This window comes from Sciurus vulgaris (genome assembly GCF_902686455.1).
Source record: "Sciurus vulgaris genome assembly, chromosome: 2".
Taxonomy (NCBI): domain Eukaryota; kingdom Metazoa; phylum Chordata; class Mammalia; order Rodentia; family Sciuridae; genus Sciurus; species Sciurus vulgaris.
In genome coordinates, this window is record NC_136462.1 from 116,108,170 (window position 1) to 116,135,354 (window position 27,185).

The 27,185-nt window shown below is 50.8% G+C and overlaps 1 protein-coding gene across 4 annotated transcripts in view; it reads left to right on the forward strand.

Annotated features, from left to right (window-relative positions):
* Positions 1-748: 748 nt before the first annotated feature.
* The window catches only part of PAQR5 (progestin and adipoQ receptor family member 5), a 78,702-nt gene continuing 52,265 nt past the window's right edge, over positions 749-27,185 (forward strand). Inside the window, exon 1 of one of the 4 annotated variants that reach the window (XM_079128589.1) lies at positions 749-825. The gene's annotated coding sequence lies outside the window, so the exon portion shown is untranslated. Of the gene's footprint in view, positions 826-1,296; positions 1,436-22,334; positions 23,287-27,185 lie in introns of those variants that run through there. The other 3 variants (XM_079128587.1, XM_079128590.1, XM_079128588.1) reach the window with 3 other exon arrangements.

Here is a 27,185-nt window from a genome sequence, read left to right on the forward strand (position 1 = left end):
TCTCACTGAGTTCCCCCAACAGCCTTGGGAAGACAACGCAGGGTTATGCATCTCTGTTTTATAGATGGCCACACCGAATTTAGCACAGAGCTGAATTCCACTCTCCCTGTGCCCAGTTGTCTGTGTGGAGAGACTGGTTCCTATGGCCTCAGTCACTTTTCCTTTAAGAACTGAGAGCATCAACATGCTGCCTAGCACATGCACTGTACAGTCACAGCAAACCTAATAAAGCAAGGTGCCCAACGCCATGATTCAGGATCCATAAGCAGGGCCTCAGGGCGAATCCACTGCAGCCCACTCACTGTGTATGAGGAAACAGGCCCAGAAGGGGCTAGAGACTCGCCCAAGGTCACAGAGTTGAATGGAGGCCAGAGCCCAGGTATCTGGACTCCCAGTCCTGTGCTCTTGCCTCTGACTGCCCACCACAGAGAGGGCAGAGCAGGGCAGGGTGCAGAAGGGATGCAGAGATAGGCAGGGCCAAGGTGTCTACCCCTCACCTCCAGAGTCTGGGTATTTTGTCCTAAGGGTGGGTTTTCTGAGTTCTTCTGGCAGGGTGCATGGGGTTGGAAGCAGCTGCAACCTGTTCCTTCAGCACCTGTGCATAACCAGAGTCTGGGTCCTGGGCCTAATGTTTCTTCTTTGTCCTCCGTGACCCTTCATTTCTTATCGCTGTGACCACTGGCTGGCAGAGGGCCAGGCCCAGTATTTTCCAGTCTGGGAGCTTGTGTCCTGGGACACAGAGACCTAGGGCAAGGGGAAACTAAGCACTGGCAAGGACCCACGGCCCTGGGCACTCCAGAGAGAGCAGGGAAGAACTGATGGCAAGTGTCTAGTCTAGAGTAAGGAGGAGCCTCCTCCACCAGAGGAGAGGACTTTGTGGGGTGGGGCTGCGGGTTCCAGTTGTTTCCTGACCTACCCGGTGCTTCATCCGCCCCAGGCATTTTTCTGAGGGGCAGGTCCTGAGGCCCTGCGCTCCCTCTGGACTCCCAGCCTCAGCCACTGGGGCGGGGGCGGGGGCGGGGGCGGGGGCGGGGGCGGGGGCGGGGGCGGGCGTGGAGTATGCGCCACAGGGTTAAGGGTGCGAGAGGGTCTTTGCGACCCCTGCCTGCCTCTGCAGCATAGTTCAGGTTGCACTTCAAGTTGGGGAGGAGAGAACTTTAGAAGGTGACCGAGACCAGGGTCGGTGGCTGGAGGCGAGGCGCAGGCCGGGGGTCCGGAGGGTGCCCTGCGCCGCCCTCGGCTCCTCCCCGGGGCCGCCCCGCCCGCGCCCGAGGAGCTGGGGCGGGGACCCGTGCGGGGAGGCGCGCCGACCCGCCCGCCAGGTGCACATCCCAAGAGTCCCGGGGCCGCGGCGTCCCGGGAGTCCCTTCTCCCGCTTGCCTTGGCCGCGTCCCTGCGCCCTGTCTGCTGGACGTCCGTGACCCTCAGGACCCAGGTAACCGAAGGCTGGACGCCTCGCCAGTGGCGGTCCCCGGTCCCCTGCCGCGTGCGGCCTCCGGGTTCAAGTGCACTCTCTCTGCCACCGCTCCAGGAGCACCCTGGAGCCGGGGCGGCAACCGTGAGGTCGGGGCTTGGAAAGTTTGCCCGTGCGGGGGTGGCGGAGCGGCGCAGCCACTTCCACCCGCGCACCCCGAGAGCGCCTGCAGGCGGGCGGCCGCTGCCCCTGCGAAGGCTCGCCGCGGAAATCGGTTGGCTTTGGTCTTCTCACTTTTGCTCTCTCGGAGGACTGCACAGTGGGCGATTTCTTAAGGGATGTTTATTTTTGTGCTTCCCACCTCCTCCGGATATGCTGTGAGACTGGGCTGAGCGAGATAGGGTGCGAGTAAGGGGCGCCCTCTGCGCCCTATTCAAGTGGACGCCCCCCACCGGGAGCTCCTGCCTTTCGTCCTCTGCCTTCTCCTGGCTGCAGTCAGGACTGGGCATCACTGACCCACCGCAGCACTTCCCGAGATGAGGCCAGGAGAGGGGATGGACCGCAACCGGGCGGACACAGTGTGCGAGCCCACTGACCCTGTGGATGTGAGCAGAATGGACTTCCTCCCGCTTAGCTGGGATAGGCCCTGGCTCTGCTTGGAAGGGGGAAGGCTGCCACTTCCACCAGAGCCAGAGAGAAGAGATGGAAAGACTCAGCGGACCGAGACCATCCTGATTCGATTTACACCCATAACAAACTAGTGAGGCAGTTGGCGTTGGCCCATTGGCAGATGAGAGGGGAAAGGAGACTGGAAGTGGCCAAGTTATTTGCTCAGGAAAAGTGGTGGACCGCAGCCTTCTAGAGCCAGATGGTCGCTTCTGCATTTTTGCTGTGCCCTTGACTCAGCAGGGGATTGTTTCTCCCTCACTCCCTTGAGGTTCTTCCTGTGGCCCCGGTGCACAAGGAGAGGGCACCTCCAAGCAGAAGCTCTGCAAAGAGCCGGCCCCTTGCTAAGCTCTGGGAACTGCTGGAGGTCGGAACCCACTTAGTTCCCATTGGTAGCCGTAGCACTGCATGGCGGAAGGTGCTCTACCAGAATGGCATGAGTTAACCTGAAAGAGTTCTTTTCAAGCCGACATACCTCTGCCCTTGGTAAACAGAAAGCACACTGAAAAGTTGGACCAGGAAGGTGCTCACCAATACCCCAAGGTCCCTTGATATCCTCCCCCCACTTGGAACAACTTCTATTTTAAACCAGTGAACATATCCATAATACCTTGTGCTTTTCCAGATAGTCCACGTCTTGTCAGGCCAAGAGGAGGTGGGAGGTGGGTGCGGGGGTTAAATGCCTGGGCATGGCCATGCCCTGGGTTGGAGGCAGAGGGACTTTGTCCTGTCTAGGGGAATTCTTGCCCATTCCTTCTGGATATTTAATTTGGAAACATTAATCTGTATTGTCTCCTTCCTCTCTTCTCCGTGGGGCAGCCATGGATTGGGGCAGAATTCATTTTTCTTGCCTCAATTTCCTCTTGTCCAAAATGGGAACAATAGAATCTGCATAGTTTTATGAGAGAGTGAGTGATTCAGAGAGCTCTGTGTGTTACAAAGCAAATCTCAGAGATGACTCTTTTCTCGTGTGTGTGTGTGTGTGTGTGTGTGTGTGTGAGAGAGAGAGAGAGAGAGAGAGCACACTGGGCTCCTAGTTGGGCTGTATGTGTCCTGTAAGCAGTAGCCATGCATCTTGTCACCCCTCAGAGAGAAAACCTTACTGAGCACAGAGCAGGCTCGTAAGAAGTGTTTATTGGTCAAAATCTCTACAAGAAAAGAAATGGCTAAAAATCAGGAGTTTTGCATCTTCCTCTCTCCTTCCCAATGTAAGGGGGGACACCCACCTTAGAGAGGATGGTCCACTGGAGAGGAGGCATGGGTTGCAGTGCCCCTGTGGGTGGAAGCAGTCAATGTCTTCATCTGAGGAGAGTGGGAAGGCAGAGGGAGGTGTAGAAGACCCTCCATAGCATTGGACAGAAGTTGCCACCCTGCTCTAGAAGAATCCTCCACTCAGACAGGACTTTTGAGGCCCTGCCTGGGACTCTGAGACCCTTGGACTGGGCCTTGGGACATCTATACTGCTGAGCAGGCCTGGTGTCTGCCTTTGGCCTAAGGAAAGTCCAGAACGCCTAGAGCCGGTCAGTTCTATTCCCTGGAGGAGGCTGCCAAGAAAGGATCTGGGCCGAAGCCCCTGCTTGGGCCTTCCACCCACCACCTGAGAGGTGTCCCCGTATTTGATTAGCCCTGCCCAGCTTCCTACTGCCAGCTCTTGGCTCTCAACAAGGACCCAGCAGAGTGAGAGCTTTAGCCCCAGAGTGTCTGACTGGAATAAGCCTTAGCGGTCATGTCCCTCCATGCCTCTCTGGTTTATTTTCCACAGCATATCTCACCTTCAATGTATTTCTTTTTTCTTTCTTTTTTTTTTTTTTTTTTATCTTGGATATCATCTGTCCTGCCTGTTAGAATACTGGCTCATGCGGGCACAACTTCCTGTCTGTTTTGCCCACTGCTCTGTCCCTGGGGTCAGGACAGTGCCTGGTATGTGGTAGGTGTTAAATAATTTACGTGTTGAATAAAATGTGTATAGCCCCCCGACCCCACCTCAGAGTCCAGATGTGGGGATGGAGGCCCAGAGGTGACCGTGTCTGCTGGAGGCAGGGCTGGAGCTGTTCTTAATTGGACATGAGTTAATTCAGAGTGGGGTCCCTGTCCCCTGCTCTAGGTTGTCAGGGTTCTAAGAGTCTCCTGGGCAGTTGCCTCCAGAGTTACCTGGAGGGGAAGCTTCTAGACTGAGCAGATGGCCACTGCAGGGGGCAGTTGGAGAGTTCCAGGGAAGAGTGGTCCCCAAAAGACTTCTGTCCTCAAAAGCATGCTGGTCTCCAAAGGGAGCCAGTCCCTCTGTCAGTTAGTCAGCCCTTGGTGGAAACAGTGCCCCCTCCAGGCAGCCTATTCAGCTTCCCCAGGATACAGAACCAGAGGGACCAAAGCCAGGCTCTCCCCTGCCCTGGGGAGGGTAGAGATTTTGATGGACTGGACTAGGGTGAGAAGTGCAGAGGCCAGGGAAAGGCCCTGAGGCCTCTCCTAGGAAAGGGGTAAGAGAACCTGGAAGCCAGGGTGACACACCCCTCCTGGAGAAAGCCCTCTTGTTCAGGCCCTTGTGTTAGAACATGGCAGGCGTGGGCTTTTTGCCCTAGTCCTCCCATTGGCCCAAATATCTTTTCCTGGTGTCCTTTGTGATTTGCCAAAATATTAGTTAGAATGCTCTTGCTGAGTCTTGGAGTTGGGAGAGGGACTCTAGAAGTTGGGCCTTGAAAGATGTTGTAGGAGCTTTCCAACTTGGAAAAACTGGGGAGGAGGAGGTTGGAGCAGGCAAGGAAGCAGTGATAACATTAAGAAGAAATGACCTTGTAGGGGTGCCTTGTCCCGTGTCTGAGGCCACTGAGGTCTCCCACCATGCCCCTCCACCATCCTTGCCCCCTGCCACCCTCCCAGGGGTCCCTTCTCCTGGAGAAATCAAGGCTCTGACCTGAGAGCATAGCTTCATGCATTCCTGCACCCTGCCTTCTCCTTGTCACCATTGTCACTACCAGTTAGGTGGCTTTCAGCCACGGTGAATGGAAAAGTACGCCTGTTGCAACATGGTGTGAGTCAGTCATTCATAAATAATGGGGCTGTACTGTCAGCCTGAGGTCTGGCCCATAGTGGGAGTCACTGTGTTGGCTCTCTGGGGAAAGGTCAAGGGGGACTCTAGAAATTATTAGGAAATCTTGCAGGATGGCAGTGAGGAGCCATCAGATGCAAGAGAAAAAAAACTTTTTTTTTTTTTTTTTTTTGGTACTGGGAATTGAACCCAGGGGCACTTAACCACTGAGCCACATCCCCAGCCCTTTTGTATTTTATTTAGAGACAGGGTCTCACTGAGTTGCTTAGGGCCTCACTGTTGCAGAAGTTGGCTTTGAACTCAAGATCCTCCTGTCTCAGCCTCCTGTACCCGGCCAAGAAAAATCATCTTTGACATCTGGGAAAAAAGATAGTGGCCCCCTAAAGCAATGAGCCAAGGCTTAATTCCCACCATTCCCTGTCCTCCCAGCCAGGTGTTACCTTAGAGAGTTTTCCTCTCTTCTGACCTCGAGCCACAGGAAGTGAGGCCCTGGAGGTGAGTTTTACCTATCTCTGCCAGGGGCACTTTGCATGGACATACCATGGCCCCCCTAAAACACTCTTCCCCTTTGATTAATTGGGAACCTTGTGGCCAAAGTGACCTTGATGGGACTCATTTGGAGCTTGTCAGAGGCACAGGCTCCATATTTGCTTCTATGACTTCTAGATCCAGGTAGTCAATTCAGCCACACCCCCAGCTGGCCCTGGGCTTGGAGTTGATCCCTGTACTCCTGGGAGCTGTGGCTGCCAGCAGGTCAACTATTCAACTCACAGTGGGACTTTGGTGTTGTCACTTCCTGAGCCTCAGTTTCCTCATCTGTAAGAGATAGCTTAGGCTCTCGTGGTAGCACACGTCTGTAATCCTCAGACTCAGGAGGCTGAGGCAGGAACATCACAAATTCGAGGCTAGCCTGGGCAGCTTTGTGAGACCCTATTTTAAAAGAGAAAAATAAAAAGAACTGGGGTATAGCTCAGTGGTAGAGCACCCTTGGGTTCAGTCCCTGGTACTGCCCTCCAACAAAGACAACTCTGACTCAATCAGAGTTTCAACCTCAGCATTATTGTCACTGTGGACCAGATAATTCTTAATGGAGGGAGGGGGAAGTGGGGACTGTCCTGTGCCTTTTTGGCAAAGCATGTTTAGCAACATCCTTGGCCTATACCCACTGGATGCCAGAGCATCACCTCCTTTTCCCTCCTTGGCAACCAGTGTCCTCTGGGGGCAACATTATATTTGGCTGAGACCCACTGGGTTAGATGATCCCTGAAGAGCTTCCCGACATTACCCCCAAGACAGAGGGGACACTTTTCCTTTCCAGTTTTTTGCATCTGGACTATGCAGTGGATGGGGATCTGAGGACTTGGGGGTGGAGATGAGTGGAGAGAAGGGATGTGCTGGGCCCTGGGGGACCTCATGCTGGGAGCCAAGGCCAAGTTCTTGACTTCCAGACCTTGGGTTACATAAGAAGGTGGGAGTCAGGGGACAGGCCTGTGGTCCAGGCCCTCCCACTAAGGTCAGGGCAGCATGATGACCAGTCATGTATTCACACCCAGGACTCAGCTGCTCCCCCGCTTGCCCCTCTCTCCTTGCCCTGGGAGGGGACACAGGAAGTGACTCATCCCACCCGCTGACAGAAGCAGAGAGGATGGAGCCTGGTGTTAGACGCAAGGGCACCCAGCCTGCACTGAGCTGCCCGGTTTTATTTTGTTTACGCCTCCCAAGCTAGCTGTTTATTAACTTGGTCCCTCAGATTCCCCCTTCTGACTTTGTTGCTTAGTGAAGGGCAGATTGGTCTTGAGGGTGGGGGTGGGGTTGCTGATGAATCTTAGTGAGTCTGGGATGGTATTCACCCAGAAATGATTGGTTTGGACCCTCATGGAAGAACCTCTGCTCTAGACTGTGGCCTAGATGCTGGGAAGGGACAGTGAATGAGACCAGGCCCTGGCTGTGGAAGCCCAGTCTGCGCATAGACCAGGATGCAGGTCTGTGATTGCGGTTCACAGGAGTGCAGAGAGTGGCAGGCGGGGTGGGTGTGCTGTAGGACAGGGGGTGGGGGCGGGGCATGCACAGGTCAGGGGAGAGGGGGAGGGTACTGGGCAGATTCTCAAGAGGGAGGGGTGGGTTTCGTTATGTTTCCTTTTTTGTTATTGTGGTAAAATACGTGGAACGTAAAAACGTATCATTTCGACCATGTAAAACATACAGTTCCTTGCCATGAAACTCTTCTACATCATTCTCCAGCTATCCCACCATCCTTCTCTACAGCCTTCTCATTGTTTCTCGCTTGAAATTTTGAACCCAGCAAACACTAATTCCCCATTTCCTCAGCTCCAGCCCTTGGGAGCCTCTATTCTTTCTTTCTCTGACTTTGAGTCCTTGAGGTACCTTGTAGTGGTCTGTTTTCTGTTGCTGATACCACAGTGCCAGGGACTGTGCACATTTTAAGGAAAAAAGGTTAACTTAACTCACTGTCCTGGAGGCCCAAGGTCTAGGTGATGGTCCAGTGATGCCTTCTGGGTGCAGATTCTCAAGCCAGTGCAGAGCCTAACATGGGAGCATGTGAGTGTATATACGTCTCTTTCAGTCTCCCTCCCTTTCCTTATAAAGCCACCAGGATTCAGTCTTGGGGGCTGCACCCCAATGACCTTATATAATCTGATTTCAAAGGCTCCACCGCCACGTGTCTTAGTCAAATTAAGTTTCCACCCTCTTAACATCTTACAATAGGGATTCAATTTCAAGACATGAAGTCTTGGGGGACATTTTCAACCGTGTTCAAGCCAGAGCACACCCCACATAAATTGGATCCTATAGTATTTGTCTTTTTGTGACTGTCATATTTCACTTAGCATGATGTCCTTGAGGTTCACCCATCTTAGAGCAAGTGACAGAATTTCCTTTCTCTCTCCTCCCACCCCCTCCCCCCTGCCCTGTGCTGGGGATTGAACCCAGGGTCTCATGCTAGATAAGTACTCCACTGCCAGCTACACTCCCAGCCCTCCTGCCCTCCTTGCTTTTTATTTTTTGTTTGTTCTTTTTAGTTATGCATGATAGTAGAGTATATTTTGACAAATTATACATGCTTTTTTTTTTTTTTTGGTATTGGGGATTGAACTCAGGGGCACTTGACCACTGAGCCACATCCCCAGCCCTTTCTTACATTTTATTTAGAGACAGGGTTTCACTGAGTTGCTTAGTGCCTCGCTTTTGCTGAGGCTGCCTTTGAACTCAGGATCCTCCTGCCTCAGCCTCCTGAGCCACTGGATTACAGGTGGGGGCCACTGTGCGTGCCTGGCCCCCTTCCTTGCTTTTTAAGGCAGAATACTATCCCATGGTATGTATAAACCACATTTTGTGTGTCTGTTCGCCTGCCCAGGGACACTTGGTTTGCTTCCACCCATTGGCTTTTGTGAATAATGCTGTGATGCTCATAGGTGTGCAGATATCTGCTTGGGTTTCGGCTTTCAGTCCGTTGGGGCCTATGCCCAGTAGTGGGATTCCTGGATCATATGTATGAGTGCCTCCATACTTTTGGGGTAGAGGTGTTTGACCTTGGTTTTAAGGACCATCATGAGCTCTCTGAGCATCTAAGAGGAAAGATGGGAGGAGAGAGAAGGGAAGATCTAAACCATGGCATGAAGTGAGTGGGGCAGAGGTTTTGTGCTTGGGCTGCAGAGGCTTGCTGGAGACGAGGCCACAGAAGTGCCAAGGTTGAGAAACCCTGCCTGAACAGGCTAGGGGACTTGGGCTCTGCTCTGTGGACAAGGACAGACATTGATGGAGGTTTAGAGCAGGAAGTGATACAGGCTGACTGTCTTCTTAGAAGGATGCAGTCAGGAGCGATGTGCCAGGTGGAGTGTGAGGGCAGGAAGCTGGAGGCAAGAAGGCCAGGAGGCAGAAGATGGCAACTCTGGAGCCCATCACCTAGCATGTGGAGGGAGCACGTCTGAAAGGCTGGTAGGAGGCACGAGGGTGCCCGGGCCTCTGGTTTGGCAGCCAGCTAGATGGCGGAGCCCCTGCCTGAACAAACCTGTGAGAGGCACAGCAGTTTGAGAAAATGCTGTGGGGAACAGCTTGGGCAGGGTGACTTTATGGGGCACGTGGAACCTGAGTGGAGATGAACGGAGACAAGTGTTTGTCTAGCAAGCCAGGGTCAAAGCCAGGGAAAGAACTGCCAGTGGGTGGCATACTGAGTTGGAGGTCAGGACACAGAGTTGGCCTCTGCTGGATGGGACTCAGCCCTGCCCAGGGCATGTCACAGCCAGCCACATATTTTCATTGCCAGGCTTGAGACTGTGCTTGGGACTGGGCACTGGGGTAAAGATGCAGAGATAAACCTGGGAGATGACTTTAATTCATGTATTCGTCCCATAAAGCTCAGAGAATGGAACTTTTCCAGTTTCTTTGCACAGTTGAAGATTTAATTGTGATAGGTGGTGTGCAGGAGAAATGGAACATGTCATGAGTGGGTCACGGGTGTGCCTGTCAGAGACAGGGTTTCTCAGCCTTGGCTCTAGTGACAATTGGGACAAGATAGTTCTTTGTTGTAGGGGACATTCTTATGCATTGTAGGTGTTTGGCAGCATTCACGCACACGTTCCCATCCTCAAGAATGTCTCCAGACATTGTCCCCTAGGGAGCAGAATTGCCCCCAAGTTTAGGTCCATCAGTCCAAGGGACCAGGAAAGCCTTTCTTGAGGAAAGCATGTTACTCTGAATGCCAGAAGATAGATAGATGGGTTGGTCAGCATTCCGTCCCTGACAGAAGTACTATCTTACACCTGAGGTAATCAACTTATAAGGACGAAAGCAAAAGGTTCATGTTGGCTCACAATCTCGTAGGCTCCAGTCTACGGTTAGTTGGCACTGTTGCCTTTGGGCCTGTGGTGAGACAGCACATCATGGTGGGAACCGAGTGGTAGAGCAAGCTGCTCACCTCATGGTGACAGGGAAGCAGAGAAAGCGAATGGGGAAGGACCAAGGTCCCAATATCCCCTTCAGAGTCATATCCCCGTATGACCAGGTGACTTTCAGCTAAGAAGAGAAGCATGAAGAGGACGCCTGGCCGTGAGCAGCAGGAGGCTGAGCAGCGGCAGCCTCAGAGCTGGGGAGGTGCTCCCAGAGCGTGGCTGAGAGGCCTGAGTGGGTGCTGGGGATGCCTGGGCAAGTGTGGCTGAGAGGAAGGTGGCTGCTGTGCAGAGCAGGAGCAGGTCAGACCAGGGCAGCAGGGGGGAGGGGTAACCCAGCTGCATACAGTTTCCCCAAGATGTTGTCATTGGAGGTGAGGAGGGAGCATGCAGAAGCCAGAAAGGGTGGTGGGTTGGAGTTTGTTTGTTTTTTTAATTTAGTCTTGCTTGTTTTGCCCCTGACCCTACATTTTTAAGAAAATAATGTACAGCATTCAGAATTTTAAGATTATGAAATGATCTCACTGTGAAGGGTTTTCAACCCCGCATCCCCTGACCTCGCAGATCCCTCCCTCCTTTTAGACAACTCTACCAGTTTCCTGCCTTTGTGAGTAAATACGTATGTTGATTCTTCCCCCCAGTGGGTGGCACACAATGTGCACATTCTGTCTTCAGGCTCTGTCTTCCCACTTCGCTGTCTCTCTTGAGATTCCACACCCCCCCGCCCCCGCCCACCGTCTGCACATAGAGAGCTTTTCTTTCTTGTTCCTAGCCATGTAAGTAAGGTTCCCGTACATGGGGTCACAGTGTTTGACTGATCTCCTGGATTTTAGACATGGAGGCTGTTTTGAGTCCTTTCCCTCCCCCAGTGATGTCCCAGAGAATCACCCTGTACTTGAGTCATTTACAAATGTAGGTGGATTTGTGTGAGATGGAGGGGAAGAGTTGTCTGGTCAGAGGGATGTGCATTTGTAGGTTGGAGGCAGTCGGCCATTTGACGTCCACAGGCTTTGTGAGAATGCACGGCCCCACCAGAAAACAGGATGCCAAAGATGCTCATGTCCACACCCTCCAACACAGAGTGTCATCAAACCTACTGGAATTTACCAAGCTGGAAAACAAAAAGGAGTTTCTTGATATAATTTTAATTTGCATTTTTCTTACCGTAATGAGATGAATGAGCTACAAGAACTGTTTATCTTTCCTTTTCTATTCATGTTCTACCAATTTTCTGTTGATCTCTCTCTCTCTCTCTCTCTCTCTCTCTCTCTCTCTCTCTCTCTCTCTCTCTCTCTCTCTGTACAGGGGATTAAATTAAACCCAAGGCTTTTGAACATGTGAGGCCTATGCTGTACCTCCAAACTACATTCACAGCCCTCTCTAAGGATCTTTCTGCTCAGCCTGCCAAGTAGCTGGGATCACAGGCGAGCACTATCGTGCCCGGGCTTGATCTTTTTCTTATTGAATTGAAAGAAATCTTTATGTATCAGGAAAACGAGCCTTTTGTCTGGAATCTAAATGGCAAGTCCCCTAAACCCCACTTGGTCAGGGAGTTCTTTTTGCTATTACTGCTAATTTTTAAGAATTATTAATGCTAATGGGAGAGAGAGGTCTCTGGCACGGAGGTTCCTAAGGAGGTAGTGGGGTAAGTCCCAGAACTGGAGCAGTGGTGGTCGTTGGGCAGGAGGGTAGATACCTTGACAGAAAGGAGGGAGACGGGGGCTGTGGCCAAGAGTTTGGTGGCTGCGGTTGAGGGATCGAATGAGGTAGCTCAGTGAACCCCGGGGAGGGGCGCTGTTAATGAGGAATGGACCCTCACGGGATGGGGACCTGACCTGTTGGCAGAGAGGGCTTTATGAGTGGCCCCAGAGTTGGAGCTGGAAGAGGGGAAGTGAGGAGACACCATGTTTTCTTAGATTACAGATGTTTGGCATCTGTTAGTCACAGGGTCAAACGAATGGCCTGGACGAGTGGTTTCCGTCTGCCCTGCCATCCCCAGCCTGTGCTCCGAACCGTCCCATCCTTCTCATCTTCCTACACCAGCCAGCACTAGCTGTTCTTCACCCAGGCCCACATGCCAGACGCCCAGGGACAGCCTCTAGGCCCAAAGCCCACTGGCTTTTAACTAACCACTTTTAAATGAGACCATCCTAAACGGTTTCCCTGCCCTGCCTGCCTTTCCCAAGGACACCCTGATCAAGACTCTGGCTCCTGCTTCCACCTCCTGACCAAGCAAGACGTCGTTCTCCTGTCCCTCGTGGTGCTGGGGATAGAACCCAGGGCCTCCCACAGGGCATTGCCTCTCTGTGTGGTACCTCAGATTAATTCCTTAAGTTACAGTTGACAACTGAGGCGATGGGGGACTCTGGGACAGGGAGACTGTGAGGCCCCTGCTGCGGGTGGTTAAGTAAGCCAGCGGGAAATGGACTCTGAAGAATGGAGACAGGAGAGGCCCTGCGGGGACAGCCAGAGGGAGGCCCGGGAGTGTGCACACGCCAGTGTGCACATGCGTGTGTGTGTGTTGTGTGTTGGTGCAGCATGGAGGTCAGAACTGGGAGGATGGAGGAAAATACGCAGTGAGGACGTTAATGTGATGGCAGGTGAGGACGCAGTAGTGACGGGCCAAACACGGAGGGCGTGTCCAGGAATGCTTTGTGAACACAGGTTTTTTATTCCCAAGAATGAGTGGACTTTGTGTTAACTCCTGCTGGGGACGCAGCATGGGACTGGGTAGCTGCTTGTGCTGCAGGACTGACGGGTTGGCAGGTGGGCCAAGCTCTGACGGGGCCCACCCATTCCTGCTAGTACAGTGGCCCTCTTGCCCTCTACCTTGCTGGTACCATTCACAGAGTCCCCCCATGCTCTTAACCACTGCCTTCACTTCCTCCACCCTGGGGTCTGGCACTCTCCTCCCTCCCTTCCGCCTGGCTCCCTGGCACAGGTGTTTCCCCTCATGTCTGAAGTGAGCCACCACCATCTTGGCCTCTACCTCGCCACCAAGGCCCCTTCTCCCTCTACAGGTCTTCTTACCTCCAGATCAAGTGTCCATACCTGTCCACTGGTTCTGATCTTCCAGGGGGAATTTGAGGAAAGAGTTCTTAAAGACCAAAATGACTTCAAGACATGAAGAACCAAGGAATAACAGTAGAGTGATTGGTAGTGACATTGCTATTTTGGGCTGGGAGCTTGGTCCACACTCCTGAAATCACACCAAATCTTTGTATGTAGAGGTTCCTACTATTCTAGAGCTGACCTCGGTTACAGTCCTATGTACTGTAAGCCCTAAATCACTGGAGTCTCCAAATGCATGCACCATTTGATAATTGCTTATATTACCCGGTGATTACCCAAATAGTTATTTACCTTCTTGAAGGGGGGATTTGTGGGGAGATGGTCTCCATTCTGCAAGCACTTACCTAACTCTCAGGAGGAGTGGCTGCAGCTGATGCTGGGGGTCCTGAGTGTTCCATCTTTGGGGGTGTTTGTTTTATATCCTGCAAAGACACCATTTAGCAATTCACTGCTGCACCACACAATCCCAGCTCTCAGCGCAGAGAATAGAGGGAACCCAGATGGGCTGTGGTTGGTGGAGACTTCCGGAAGGAAGAAGAACTCAAGCAGAAGTGGGTCTGTGGAAGGTGGTGAAGGGGGAGGAAGAGAAAGGAAGTCCAGGAGGAGGCCCCCATGTTTGGTGTTCCGCACCCCAGGTGTCCCCAGGGGGAGTTGAGCATCAGACCTCAGGAGTGGCCATGGCATGGCATGGCATGATGGTTGGTCACTCCAGGGGCAACAGAGCAGCCTTCTGGGAGAGAAGGGACAGGTGGTGCCAGCCTGGGAGCCTGAGGTGCACAGCTGGATGGGCTGGACTCTGGGACCTGCATTTCTATGAGGGACAGGTTCATTCACAGCTGCTCATTCCCCAAGTCTCCTGCACCTGTCCCAATGGCAGGGACCAACTGTTATTCCCAGATCAGAGCTCAGTGATGCCTGTCACCTGGACTCTTTCCTGGTGAAAGGTAGCAACAGGAGAAGAATGAGATTTGAAGAGGGTACCAACAGGGGAGGGCTTTGGTCTCTGACACGGGGGACATCAGTAGTTCATTTCTTGAATGTCTTTGTCCGCAGCCTCTCTTGGACCTGGCTAACCTTTTTTGGTTTTTAATTGTAAATGAGAAAATGTATGTGTGTGTGTGTGTGTGTGTGTGTGTGTGTGTGTGTGTGTGTGTGTGAAGGAGCATGAAGCACCTGGCTTACCCATGAATCTTCACTTTGTCCCAGGACAGTTCCTGGAACTCGGTTGCTGGAGTACTGCTAAACTCTGGGACTTTCTAGACTAAACCTATGCCACCCCACATGCTTGATCCCCAGGCCCAGGATCATACAGCAAACTGGTCGCAGGGTAAGTCCAGAGGCCCCAGTTGTGTTAGGCTGCAACCTGGAAGCAGTGTTCCAGCAACTTCTCTGGAAGCACCACCTTTGCCTTCCTGTGTGCAGACCAGTCCTCCTCCAATGACCCATCTTGGCTCACATCGTCAGAATTTCCTTGAGGGCCCACAAAGAGCAGAGGAGGTGCCCAGGCTGCAGGTCCGGTGGCAGGCTCCTGTGGCTGGCTGGACAAGGGCTGGGAAGGGGAAAGGGACGTTGCCTCTGGCTGGGCTTCAGCAGGACTGGTGCTGCGAACACCCTCCATTGTCCCAAGGCCTCAGACTGGACTTTCAAAGGGAAAACACCTGGTAAGGTGGCTCTTGTTCCATTCCTGGGTTTGTGGTTCCAGTGGCCTACTGGGTGAGGAGGACAATGCTGACCAGGTCTCCGGGGGCTAACTGAGGCCTGCCCTAGGTGAGCACCTGGGGGGTGCTCATTCCCACCTTCAACATTGCTCCACAGGAGCCTGCCAATGCTGGTGCTCTTCATTTTTAATTTGATATTTTATTTCATTTTTATTCCTGTGTCAATCGCACATCTCAGTGGGCTGCAGTGTGATATTCCCACACATGCACTCAGGTGCACTACTCAAACCCCACCTCCTTTATCCCCACGCCTCTTCCCAGCCTCTAGAGCTCCCTGTCCTGCCTTCAGATTACCATTCTACACGTTTACCTTCTGCGTGCGGGACAGCATGCAGTGCTGGTCTTTCTGCATCTGCTTGTCTTCCTACTGTGGTTAAGGTCCGTCCATGTCACAGATGACAGGATTTCACTCTTCTTTACAGCCGAACGTGTGCATATACCATTGTGTATGTATATCATGTTTTCTTTATCCCCTCATTCATTGATGGACACCTAGGTTAGTGCCATAGCCACTGTGAATAGAGGGCACTGTATTAATAAGTGCTCTTGGGCCACCAAGGAGGAGTAGAGCGGTATCCCCATCTGCATTTGCTTACACTGGGATGAGGCGATCCAGGCACAGGAAGGTCAGCTGGTGCAGGGTCCCTTTGGGCTTCCAGGGACGATGGCTCCACTCAGACTTGAACCAGGTCTTTGGACTCCCGGCCCAGTGCTCTTTGTCCCACAGACTGTTGATGATGAGTCTAACACAGTTGGGTTCTCTGCCCTCATTCTTCTCTTCCTGCTTTAATTTGTCCCCCTGAAACTCCAGCTGCTGACAGTTATTGGGTAAATGAATTCACTTTGTCCAGTGATGATGGGTTTGGCCTCTGTAAGTTTTAGACAGGCTCATGGTGCGCTTGTGAAGCATCACAAGTTCAAGGCCACTAGAAAACTTGTTAAGACTCCATCTCAAAAATAAATAGGTTAAGAATGTGCTCAGTAGTAGTACGCCCTTGTACTCAATTCCTAGTGTAGAAAAAGAGAGTTTTCTCTAATAATCTCACCTCATCATCACAACGCTTTCCCTCTTCCAAATTATTAGTGTGTTCCCTGGGCCCTCCTTTAACAACCCAAAGAAATGAATCTCTAATGGTGAAGTCTCTAGTCTCAGTGTCCAGGAGGCAGCCCTGGGCTCACGCTACTGAAGGGACAACTTTTCTGCCTCCTTACCCAGATGCTTGCCCAGGGTGACCTTCCAGAGTCAAGAAATGCGAGGTCCTATCACCAAGTGTGTTTCTACCTTTACCGTCCCCCCACCCCATATACCCGCAGTGCTCTGCGGGGCCCTAGGGGGAGGTGTGTTTGGAGAAAGGAAACCACGGAAGTGATGTTTTTCTTCTCACTTTTCATATAGAGGCCCAGCTCCCCGCACTGAACCAAATGAATCATTTTCTACAGTAGTGGTGACGGTTGGGGCTGCGAGGGCAGGAAGGGACAGCCGGGTTTAGGGACCCTTGCCGTGAGAGACCTCGCCACTCTCTCCACTGTCACTTGCTCACAGCTGCTTCCTCCCGTTGGGCCCTTTTGGGTTTGGGCCGACTCCCCAAATCCCAGCTCGGAGGGGATCCTGGCAGCAGAGGAGCAGGGAAGGCAGGAGTTACAGTTTGCGCCTGCCTGAGCTCGGCAGCACGTTCCTGGGGGCTGATTTAGAGGATCCATTATTCCCATTCTTCCTGAGTTTTGGAGTGATGCATTTTGGCCTCAGCCTTAAAAAAAAAAAAAGTGCTTAATAATGGTAGAATAATGACTTGTGTCACATTTCCGCCACTGGGGCTCTTAATTCATTGCTGCATTCAAATACTGGGCAATGTGTTCCTTAAGACATTGGGTTAGCAGAAAACATACTGTCCGTCCTAGTGAGGAGGAAGGAGAATAAATCGTGTGGTCTATCTTGTAGCCAGGGGCAGGCCAGAGAAGGCAGGGGCTCAGTCACAGCACAGTTAGAGCAGCAGTTGCTCTTTATTGAACACCTACTGTTTACCAAGTGCTTATTGAACACCTACTGTGCACCAAGACTTCCATGCTACTCTGACCAATGTGCAGACACATCAAAGAGGCAGTTACTCTGGGGATTATGAAAGCGTCCTCCTAGAGGGATGTCGTGGAAATTAAATGGCATGTAAAGTGCCCATAGGGGCTTAGGTAGATGAAGTGCTGAATAACTGTAATTTCAAACCAACATCATCATCTCCATTTTATAGAGAAGGAGAGAGGGGACACAGAGAGAGGCTTCAGGTGGAGCTGACTCCAGCACACAGATGCACATCACTGGTGGGAAAGGTCTATGTCATGGGGAGAGTAGGTGCATCCACCAGGGCTTCCTGACCTAAGCTTCTCAAGGGCTGTGGGGCCACTTACAAGTCATGCCCTTTCCCATGTGACCCTGGTCCTTTTCTGACCCCCAGTGCCCTCTAGTCTCAGTTGAGGCTCTGAGCACCTGCCAGTCCCCCTCCCCCAGTTTATGTGACCTTCTTCCCTCTGCCAGTCCATGCCTCCTTGGCTCCTTTGCTGCCCTGACCGTTCTTTGGGTAGTAATTACGTGGAATGGTTTACCACCAATCTTTCTTAGTTAACAACCCCCCAGCCCAGCCCAGCCCAGCAGGTGAAGCTGGGTGTTAATGATTGCCAAGGAAAGCATCTCACAAAGGCAAATCACAGGAGGAAGGAGGGTGGGCTGCTGCCCAGGCCCTGACTCAGGGTCCCGTGGTCTGGAGCTGGAACACTTGGGGCTGCTGCTTCTCAGCCTCTCTCTGCACACGTTCCACCTGCCATCCGAGTGCACGTGCGTGCACACACGCGCTGTGCTCAACTCCCATTTCTTGTCTCTGAACCCGGGGCCAGCAGGTCTCCTTTCTGGCTGCCTGTCAGCTTCCTCCCAGCTCTGGTCCTTGACTGTCCCAGGGAACACCACTCCCTTTTCTGCTAAAGAAGTCCTCACCCTCTCTGGGGACCCGGGGCTGCCCCTGACTGCCCCGCTTCCTTGCTCTGGGTGCCTTCTCTGAAGGCCCTGAACCCCAGGGCAGGTCTTCTCCTAGCACACCCGAGTGCTGGGCTCTATACTCGACTGGAAGGACCCAGCAGTGAATGAACCAGAAGCCCTGCCCCCCAGGAGGGGACAGACCTGCTGCAGGGGCACCACCTGCCTGAGGTGCAGCAGGGGTCAGAGGAAGGGAGAAGCGCAGAGGCTGAAGAGGCTGTCGAAGGGGGCAGTGTTTCCAGGCAGGGGAGGATGTGACATCTGGAAGCAGCTGGGGGCAGTGTAGGAAGGACAGGGGTCTGCGGTCAGATGACCCCCTGTGGACACAGAGTGTCACCTGAGGAATGTCCAGCTGGCTGTGCCAGCAGGCAGTCGCCCTTCGAAGTCTGTCTCTCCCACTCTGGGTGCTCCTCCAGTTTATCATGTGTGCCTGTCCCTCTGCAAGAAGGGACTCTTCCAGGGCAGCCAGGACGGCTGCACCCTGCCCAGCGGAGAGCCTGCACTGAGTGTGAGCTCGCTGAGGAGCTGCGGAGGTGAGGGTGAGACACCTCCTTCAGGACCTGCCATCATGCTGGGCTACCTGTTGTCCCCCTTGCTCATCTGTTACCATCCCGATCTCCTTCAGAGTCTGCCCTCTTTGTCTCCCCGTAGATTCAAGGCCTGGTGACGTGAGTGAGCCCAGAGGCTCGGGATACTGTGTACCCCTGTCCATGAGTGGAATCACCACTAGGTCTTGGTAACAGGCCACTACGGGGACGCTGATTCAGAAAGCCTGAGATAGAAGATAGACCAGCGAGCAGAGTCTGGGTTTGGGGAAGGACCTGGGTTATTAGCTTGCACAGTTGGGCTTGGGGCTGTTGGCTAGAGTGCATTTCCAGGCCCAGACTCCACCCTTCCCCACCCCCTACCCCAGCCAGGATCAGAACCTCAGGCTGCATCTGGGGAGCTCAGAGCCCAAGGAGCAGGGATGGTGCTGGACCTGAAGGTTGCCTCCCATGACTCCTGTCTGAGGTCTCTGTTCTGCCTTCAGGGTCTGCACGGCCCCTCGGGGCTCCCAGCTTGCTGCCTCTGCCCATGCGAAGCCATCATCCTGGCCTCAGGTCTCCCTCCTTTCCTGCCACTGTGTCCTGAGCTGGCTCCCGCAGGCTGCTGCTTTATCTCGAAGTTTCTGATCAGATTAGCAACTTGAGAAGGAGTGGAGGGAGCACGTGCCTTCCCCAGTGGCCTGAGGGGACGCCAACCACAGTCACCTCCCTTGGCTCTTTCCCAGATTCAGGGGAGGGGCCTGCCTGCTGCATCTACCCTGAAAGGCCAACTGAGCAGGAAGCTGGAGCCCCAAAGAGTCCACCCAGGCTGGCACTGGGCAGGACTGGTTCTATTCTACAGGGCTCAGCACAGTCCTGCTCTGGTGGACTCCGCTTCTCTTGCTTTGGACCCACAGTCTCAGTGGTCCTAATTCTTAACTGTGCTTCATAGTCACCTGGACCCCACCTCTGCTCACCATAGGCTCTGAGATACTGAGTTATCTGAGCTGGAAGGGCCAGGCATCAGCATTTTAAAAGTTCCCTGGGTGGTCCTGATGCACATTCAGAGCTGAGAGTCCCAGCACCCACCCTTCCAGCCTGGACGATGGGAAGGGTGTGTATAGCTATTACCCACTGCAGTGAAAAAACCAGGGCTGTTCCTGTGTCTGCCACATAATGCATTAATAAATATTTGCATTTCATAAAAAGGTATTTTCAAAATGAAAAACAAGAAACCCAAATATTTAATCATTCGAAATACAAATGTTTTAGAACACTAAGTGAATGCAAACTTAGAAAAATACACTGTATTATTCTGGTCTGTTTGTTAGTGGATAAAACAAAATGCAAAGGAAGTCTCCAAAACCAAAATCTACACACTTCACAAACGCAAACTTTAGTCATAAAACCTCGAAGAGGAGGTATTATTTGACCCCTCTTAAAACAGAAAAATGTTGGCAGTGTCATGTCACATGTATGAGTTTTTTTCTAGAAAATTTTCTGAAAAAGCATTTCCTAACCCTACCCTTGTTGGGGAATGGTGAGAAAATATATTTGTGTGGTATCTTCTAGTATTTTCCACTGACAAGGCCTTTGGTTTTTTTCCGGGAGACTGCAGTCTTTTATTTATAAGAAGACATCATTTTTGTTTCCAAAGCATTTCTGGTTTGTCTTTAAGTTCTTCACTTCTATCTTGTTCAGATGGCGATTCTGATGCAACAGTTTCCTGTGTTAGTTTCAAAACTGTCCTGTTGATATTCCACATGTCAGGAAAGTGTGTGACTAATAATTAACGTTTGCTACAGTCTTCCTTCGTCCGTCCGCTGCCACACCACAAGGCCTCCCAGCAGGCCTCAAGACCTTGCCCAGTTCAGATTTTTTCCTGACATTGTTATAACAGTTTCGGGAAACAGACTGGTCGCGAAGCAGCAAGCAGCACTTAGAGAGGAGGAGAACTTTATTTCACACAGGCGGGCCCAGAGGAAAACAGAAACTCCAAATTCTGAGCCCTGATCCACAGTTTCTCACAATATTTATAGGCTATTTGACATCATCTTAGACCCATCCTATCAATGGGGCATTTTCCTCTTTTTTAAAAAAATTCCTAATCTATTTGGCTGAAGACCTTGTGCAGATAAGAAGCAGCAGCTCTCTTCACAGATATCTATTACATTTCAGGAGGGAGTAGTCAGATTCTTAGGGCAGTTATTGACAATGCAAAAAGTAGGGGCCCATGATTAATCAGGCTTTCTGGAGAGAGGCTAAGAGAGGGGAGGAGAACTGACCCCTTCCCCAGGCATTGGACTCTTCCCATAACATTTTTGTAATTTTGTTTCACAACCAGGTCTGGTTTTGCCATCATAGTAAGCCTCCCCTTTCCGAAGCATATACACGCCCTGAGAGATGAGGATGATGAACTTCCAAGTCTGGCTTCACTAGTGACCCACTCATGGCCCGTCTAGTCCCATCTCACCCTACTCAGGCCCCTGGGTCACAATGAGATCCTGCTGGAGGTGGCTAAGGCATCCTGTCGACTCCTCTGTAAGTACTTCAGTGAGCATCTCTAAACGCAGAGGGTCCTGTAAAGCACGTAATCACAGTACTCTTACTGCACCTTGACAATCGATGATTCCTTCCCATCATAAAACTGCCAGTTTTGAATTTTCACAATTGTCATTGTTTTCTACATTTTTTTTTTTATCGGTGCATTTTAGTCATACATCATGGTGGACTTTGTTGTCACCTGTCTGTACATGCACACAATGTAACCATAGAATCTGAGCAATATCGTTCCCCAGTATCCCCCTTTCCTTTCCCATCTCCTCCCCCAGCTCCTTTCCTGTACTCTGCAGATCTACCTTTGCTTCTCATGAGGCCCCTCCCCATTTCTTTTCCTTTTTCCTCTCTAACTTCCACATGTGAGAGAGAATATGTGATAAATGGTACTGGGAACACTGATTATCCTATTTAGAAGAATGAGATTAGACCCTTGTCTCTCCCCCTTCACAAAAACCAACTCAAAATGGATCAAAGGCCTACGAATTAGATCAGAAACCATGCAACTCCTAGAAGAATACAGAGGGTCAACACTCCAGCTTTTAGGCACAGGCAATGACTTTCCCAGCAAGACTCCTAGAGCTCAGGAAGTAACGCCAAGAGGTAACAAGTGGATAGCATCACATTAAAAAGCTTTTGCACAGCAAAGTAAACAATTAGGAATGTGAAAAGAGGACTTACACAGTGGGAGAAAAATCTTTGCTAGCTATTCTTCTGGCAGAAGTATAGTATCCAAAATATATAAAGAACTCATACTTTTTTTTTTTTAATACTTGAATTGTTTGAAATTTCAGATTTTTTTTTTTTTTTTTTGGAGAAGGGTGTGATGCTGGGGATTGAACCTAGAAGTGCTTTACCACTGAGCCATATCCCTGTCCTTTTATTTCTTATTTTGACACAGTCTCTCCCTAAGTTGCTGAGGGTTTCACCAAGTGACTGAGACCGGCCTCAAACTTTAGATCTTCCTGCTTCAGCCTCCCTAGTTGCTGAAATTATATGTGTGTTGCTACCATGCCCAACTGAGATTTCAGATGTTTAAACATTCTGAAGTAAAAACATCAGAGGAAGCAAAATTCAGTTCTGGCACTGAGGCGTAATATTCATGAAGGCAGCACGGGAAGCACTGGGTGGAAGATTCTCGACAATGTGGTCAGACCCTGCTCTGGGCTTCTGACTGCAGTAGGCAGCAGCATTCATGCAGTGGCTTGGCCGTCATTCACTGAACAGTAACTGCCCGGCCCTGGCCGGGGCACCACAGATGTGTCTGCTTTGTGGGAAACCAGGACCCTGACATTGAACTGTGAAGACTGCAAATGAAATGACATACATCCTTCCCATAGAACCCATAGAAGAGAGTGCAAGCTAATTTTACTATATCTTATCCCACGATAGTTGCAGATTTTATGTCCAATGGGGTGTGACCATTATGTGAAGCTGTTTTCTAAAATTTGTGCGGTAATACTTAAAAATAATTTATGACTAACCTGTCTTTAGTGCAAGATTAGAATGTATAGAACACTTGTGAGTATATGTTAAAATTGAATAGTCCAAAATTAATGCACATCATTTTTTCCTGACAGTTTAGTGAATATTTTTCTGGTCTGAAAAATAAAAGGTAAACATTAGTTGTTATTGATTTGTGCATTACAAGTTGAAATATTCACTTGAGAAAGTTTATTATGGTGTTGTACAGTGTGGACATACAAATTTGATCTCCCCTGAATTTACCCTGAAGAATTAAAGTCATCATACTTGCACACCCATGTTTATAGCAGTACAATTCACAATAGGAACCAGCCTGGGTATCCATCAACAGATGAATGGACAAACAAAATGTGGTATGTATACACAATGGAGTTTTATTCAGTCATAAAGAAAAATGAAATCATGGCATTTACGGGAAAATGGATGGAACTAGAGACCATCATGTTAAGCGAAATAAGGCAAACTCAGAAGGTTAAGGATCATATATTTTCTCTCATTTTGCAGAAGCTACAGAGGAAAAAGAAAACAAAGGTGGGGCAGATCTCCTAAAATTCCAAGGGAGATCCATAAAGGAAAGGAACCAAAAGGTGGAAGGTGGGGAAGAAGGGAGAAAGTGCTGGGAAGTGACATTGACCAAATTATATTGCTATGTTGTACGCACGTATGATGATGTGATGATATAACAACAAATCCCACCAACAGGTACAACTATAAAGCACCAATAAAAGTGTGTTAAAAACCGGAACTTCTGTGTCTGAAGACTCTGCACCACTCTCTGGTTTCATCCTCAGTGCCGCCCATATAAAATGTGCCTGCCATTCACGCTGCAGTGCTCGAAACAAACCATGGAAGACGACTTTTGGAAACGTGCTGACAATGCGCGTGTGCTGAGAATTCTAGACTCGGCTCCCTCAAAGTGTGTGAAAAGACAAACGCTCATCCATAGGCCACTGGTGAATACATTGCTACTCTGTTTACCTTTTTAGCTGCGTGAAGAACAGAATTGTACTACATGACAATTGTGTGACCAAAGGTTATAGACTAATTTTTGGACTGGAAAAACAGTGTGATGGTTCTGTGGTGAAATGTGGTACTCTAGAAAGCCTTGTGGAAGAAATGATATTTGCATTTAGCCTGGAGGAATGGGTAGAATTTCATTCAGAGGAGAACGTGGAGAAGAGATGTCTCAGCCTGACAAATAGCAGGCCCAAAAGCCTGGTGGCGGAAAGCTCCCGCTCTGTCTAGGACAGAGATGAGGGATGGCAAGACTGGTAGGAGGTGTGGCGGGGGCTGGGTGGACTGTGGAGGGCCTGAGAATATGCTAAGGAGTGGGGTCTTCCAGGACTACTGGAGGGGCATAATTTTCTCAAAGGAACCTGAAGTGTGGACCATGAGAAAGGAGAGAAACTTCAGGAACAATGAGGGCTGGAATTTCCATTCCTGGAGCCCTGCACCCACTAGACCATGGATCCCAGGGGGGTGGACCCATGTCTACCTTGGATCTCCAGGGATGACACCATGACTGGAACACAGCAAGTGCTCACTTTGAGTCTGTGGACTGAGGCCTCTCCAGCATGTGCCTCTCCTGCCCTCCTCCTCCGTCATCAACACCATTATGGACACTGTCATGGTGATGACTGAGGGCAACACGGAGGCCTTCAGTTCTAGGAAATATGGTGGCTTTTCCGAATGCATGGCATTAGGCTTCAGGACTCAGGACCCAGCTGATCTGAATGGGGGACCTTCAAAGCCAGTGTTGCCCCTGGACCAGCAGGCAGGAGGAGCACACCTGACCTCCTCAGTGGGGGGGGGGGTGAGGGCACACCAACTTTTGCTGCCCCTCGGTTGGCTAACAAGGTTGAGTCTTCCAAGACTGGCTAAGGGTGAAGGACTCATTCATTTCTTTCCTTTTAACACCTTTGTCACTTTGGAAAACAATCACCACCACCACGTGTCCATGGCTGGCCAATTCTGATGTTGGAGGAGAGGGGAAAGAAGGGAGCAGAGCAAACCCTTAGATTGCTGGCCTCACTCTGTCGGGAGAGAACCACAGTGGACACTTCGGGAAACAGCCCTCCCAACATTTTTCTGTCCATAAATACAAGCAGTTAAGCGTAGCACAGTTTTACAGGGATGGTACTATAAGATTCACGCTGTTCCCCAACCTGCTTTTGTTTTTTTTTAATTTAATAACTTATCACGACAAGTTTCCTGTCAGTTTCCCAGATCTAGAACATTTTTTAGTAGCCACGCAGTATAGTTTGCAGGGCTGGACCACACCAACCCAGCCAGCACGGATTGCTGCCAGTTTTTCTCTGCAACGTGCCAAGGAATCATTCGGCTCTTCTCAGATGTGTAACAATCACCTGGTGGTAAATATTTAGAATAGCTGAAATAACTGGCCATTAAAAAAAAAAAAAAAAAGGAAAGAAATGAAAAAGAAATAAAGGTAGGCTTAGAAAGAAAGAAAGCCCTGCTGGGAGGTCACCATGGCAACCTCCCCGCCAGCCTCTTTCATGGAGGACCCGCCCTCTGAGTAGCCATAGCGCCAGGCAGGGAGGCGGCTCAGAGCTCTGTTTTCAGGGCTAAGGAACAGCAGAGAGCATTACCGGTGGCTGGGGTGGTTTAGGGTGCAGTAGTGATAAAAGCCACCTTTCATCAAATGTTTGTTATCTGGCAGATACTATGGTTTTTGATCTTCACAGGAAATAGTGATACTTTTATTATCCTCTTTCAGGTAATGAGGAGATCAGGGATTGGGTCGCTGTCTGAGGGCACACAGTAAACGGAGCCGGGTGTCACGTTGGCTTGCGCTCACTTCTCAGAATTCCCCTAAATGCCCCATGTGACTCGGGGTCACCAGCATCTCTCCCACTGCCTCCACCTCTACCTCTGGGAGACCTTTATCCTGTCAACCCAGGCTCCCAGGGCACCCGTCCCCTCCGCAATTACTTGTGGCATGCACTGTCTTCCACTGGCCTCTGGCCTGCAGGCTGAGCCTGGTCAGCTGCTGCTGCGTCCCCGACACTACCTCCTTGCTGAACTGTGGAGAATTCTCCCAGTTGTATGTAGTAGTGCCCACTCATCCACAGGGAATGCGTTTCAAGACCCCCAGCAGACGCCTGAAACTGTGCACAGTACCAAACCTAAATAAACTGATTTTTTTTCTGATACATACATACCTATGATAAAGTTTAATTTATAAATTAGGCAAAGTATGAGATTGACAATAACAACTAACACTAAAATAGAACAATTATAACAATATCCTAAATAAAGGTTATGTGAATGTGGTCTCCTTCTATCAAAAGATCCAAAATGATTATTAATATTTTCAGACTAATATTGGCCATGGGTTACCCAGTCTGCAGATAACGGGGGATGGTTGTACTCTCTCTCTAGCCCCAGGCCCTTGCTCCTATGGTACCCTCAGCTCCCTGCCTGTGGCTGCTGCATGTTTATGCTTCACCTGCTCAAGAAATCTTTAGACTCCGAGTGTGATGCTCTTCCTCTGCATTCCCCAGAATCTTCTGGTTCTAGCTTTTACTTGCTATTAGCTGTGCCATGTGGCAATTGTTAGTGCTGATCTGCATTAGCCTGTGGCTCTTAGGGGCGGGAGCTGTGGTATCCTACCAAAGCCTTGGGCAGACAGTAGGCATTCAGTGCTGAGTGCTGAATGAGTAAGTGATCGCACACATTCCTGTCAGAGGAGGAGATGCAGGAACTGAATTAGCCCCAGGAGCCACTCCGGGATCCCTGCTCACATGTGTGTCCCCAAGCATTGCCCTCAGCACCTGGGCACAGGCTCCATCTGCCTTAAGCCTGGTCCACACCTCCTCCCACCACAGTTAAAACTGAGGTCCTAGGTGAGTCCTGTGCTCCCACCTCCACCCTAACTTCGTGTTACCCATCAGGCCCATGAACTCGACTTTTTCTCAGCCCTTGGGCTCTCCTCTCTGTGTTCCTCTCCCCAGGGGGAAATTTTAGTGCAGCCTGGGCTTTGAAAGTCACCTGTCTCTGTCTCCCAAATTTATCTTGTTCAAGTGTAGTTCCATTCGTTTGTTTGTTTATACATACCGGGGATTGAACACAAGAGCACACAACCACAGAGCCACATCCCCAGTCATTTTTATATTTAACTTAGGGATGGGGTATTGCTAAATTGCTTAGGGGCTTGCTGAGTTGCTGAGGCTGGCTTTGAACTCATGATCCTCCTCCCTCAGCCTCCCGAGCCGCTGGTATTACAGGCGTGTGCCAGCGCCGGGCAGTCCCATGTTTTTAAACTGCAGATCTGTGCAAATCAAACTCAAAGTGTCTGGAAGCTGCCTCAGTCCTTCTAATGAGATACCTGCATTGGTATCCTTTCCCTGCCTGTGGGAAATGGAGGTCTGGACACAGGGTGCTCTGAGCTCCTGACTGGGTCACTGTCTCTCTCCTTGTGATCAGACACTTGGCTTTTATCTCTGGGGCCCCAAGCATGAGCTCCAGGCCAAGTCTGGTGGGAGTGGTGAGGGGGTGGAGAGGCCCAGCGGACCCTGGCATGATGGAGTAGCAAAGAACTGGGAGTCCATGTTTCTCCGTGAGATTCCTTGATTTTTAAAGGAAGGCCCTGGGTTCCTTCCTTCCTTCCTTCCTTCCTTCCTTCCTTCCTTCCTCCCTCCCTCCCTCCCTCCCTCCCTCCCTCCCTCCCTCCTTCCTTCCTTCCTTCCTTCCCCTTTCCCTAATTTATATAGAGTAGTTATAAGTTTACAGAAAAACTGTACAGTGGATATAGAAGTTCA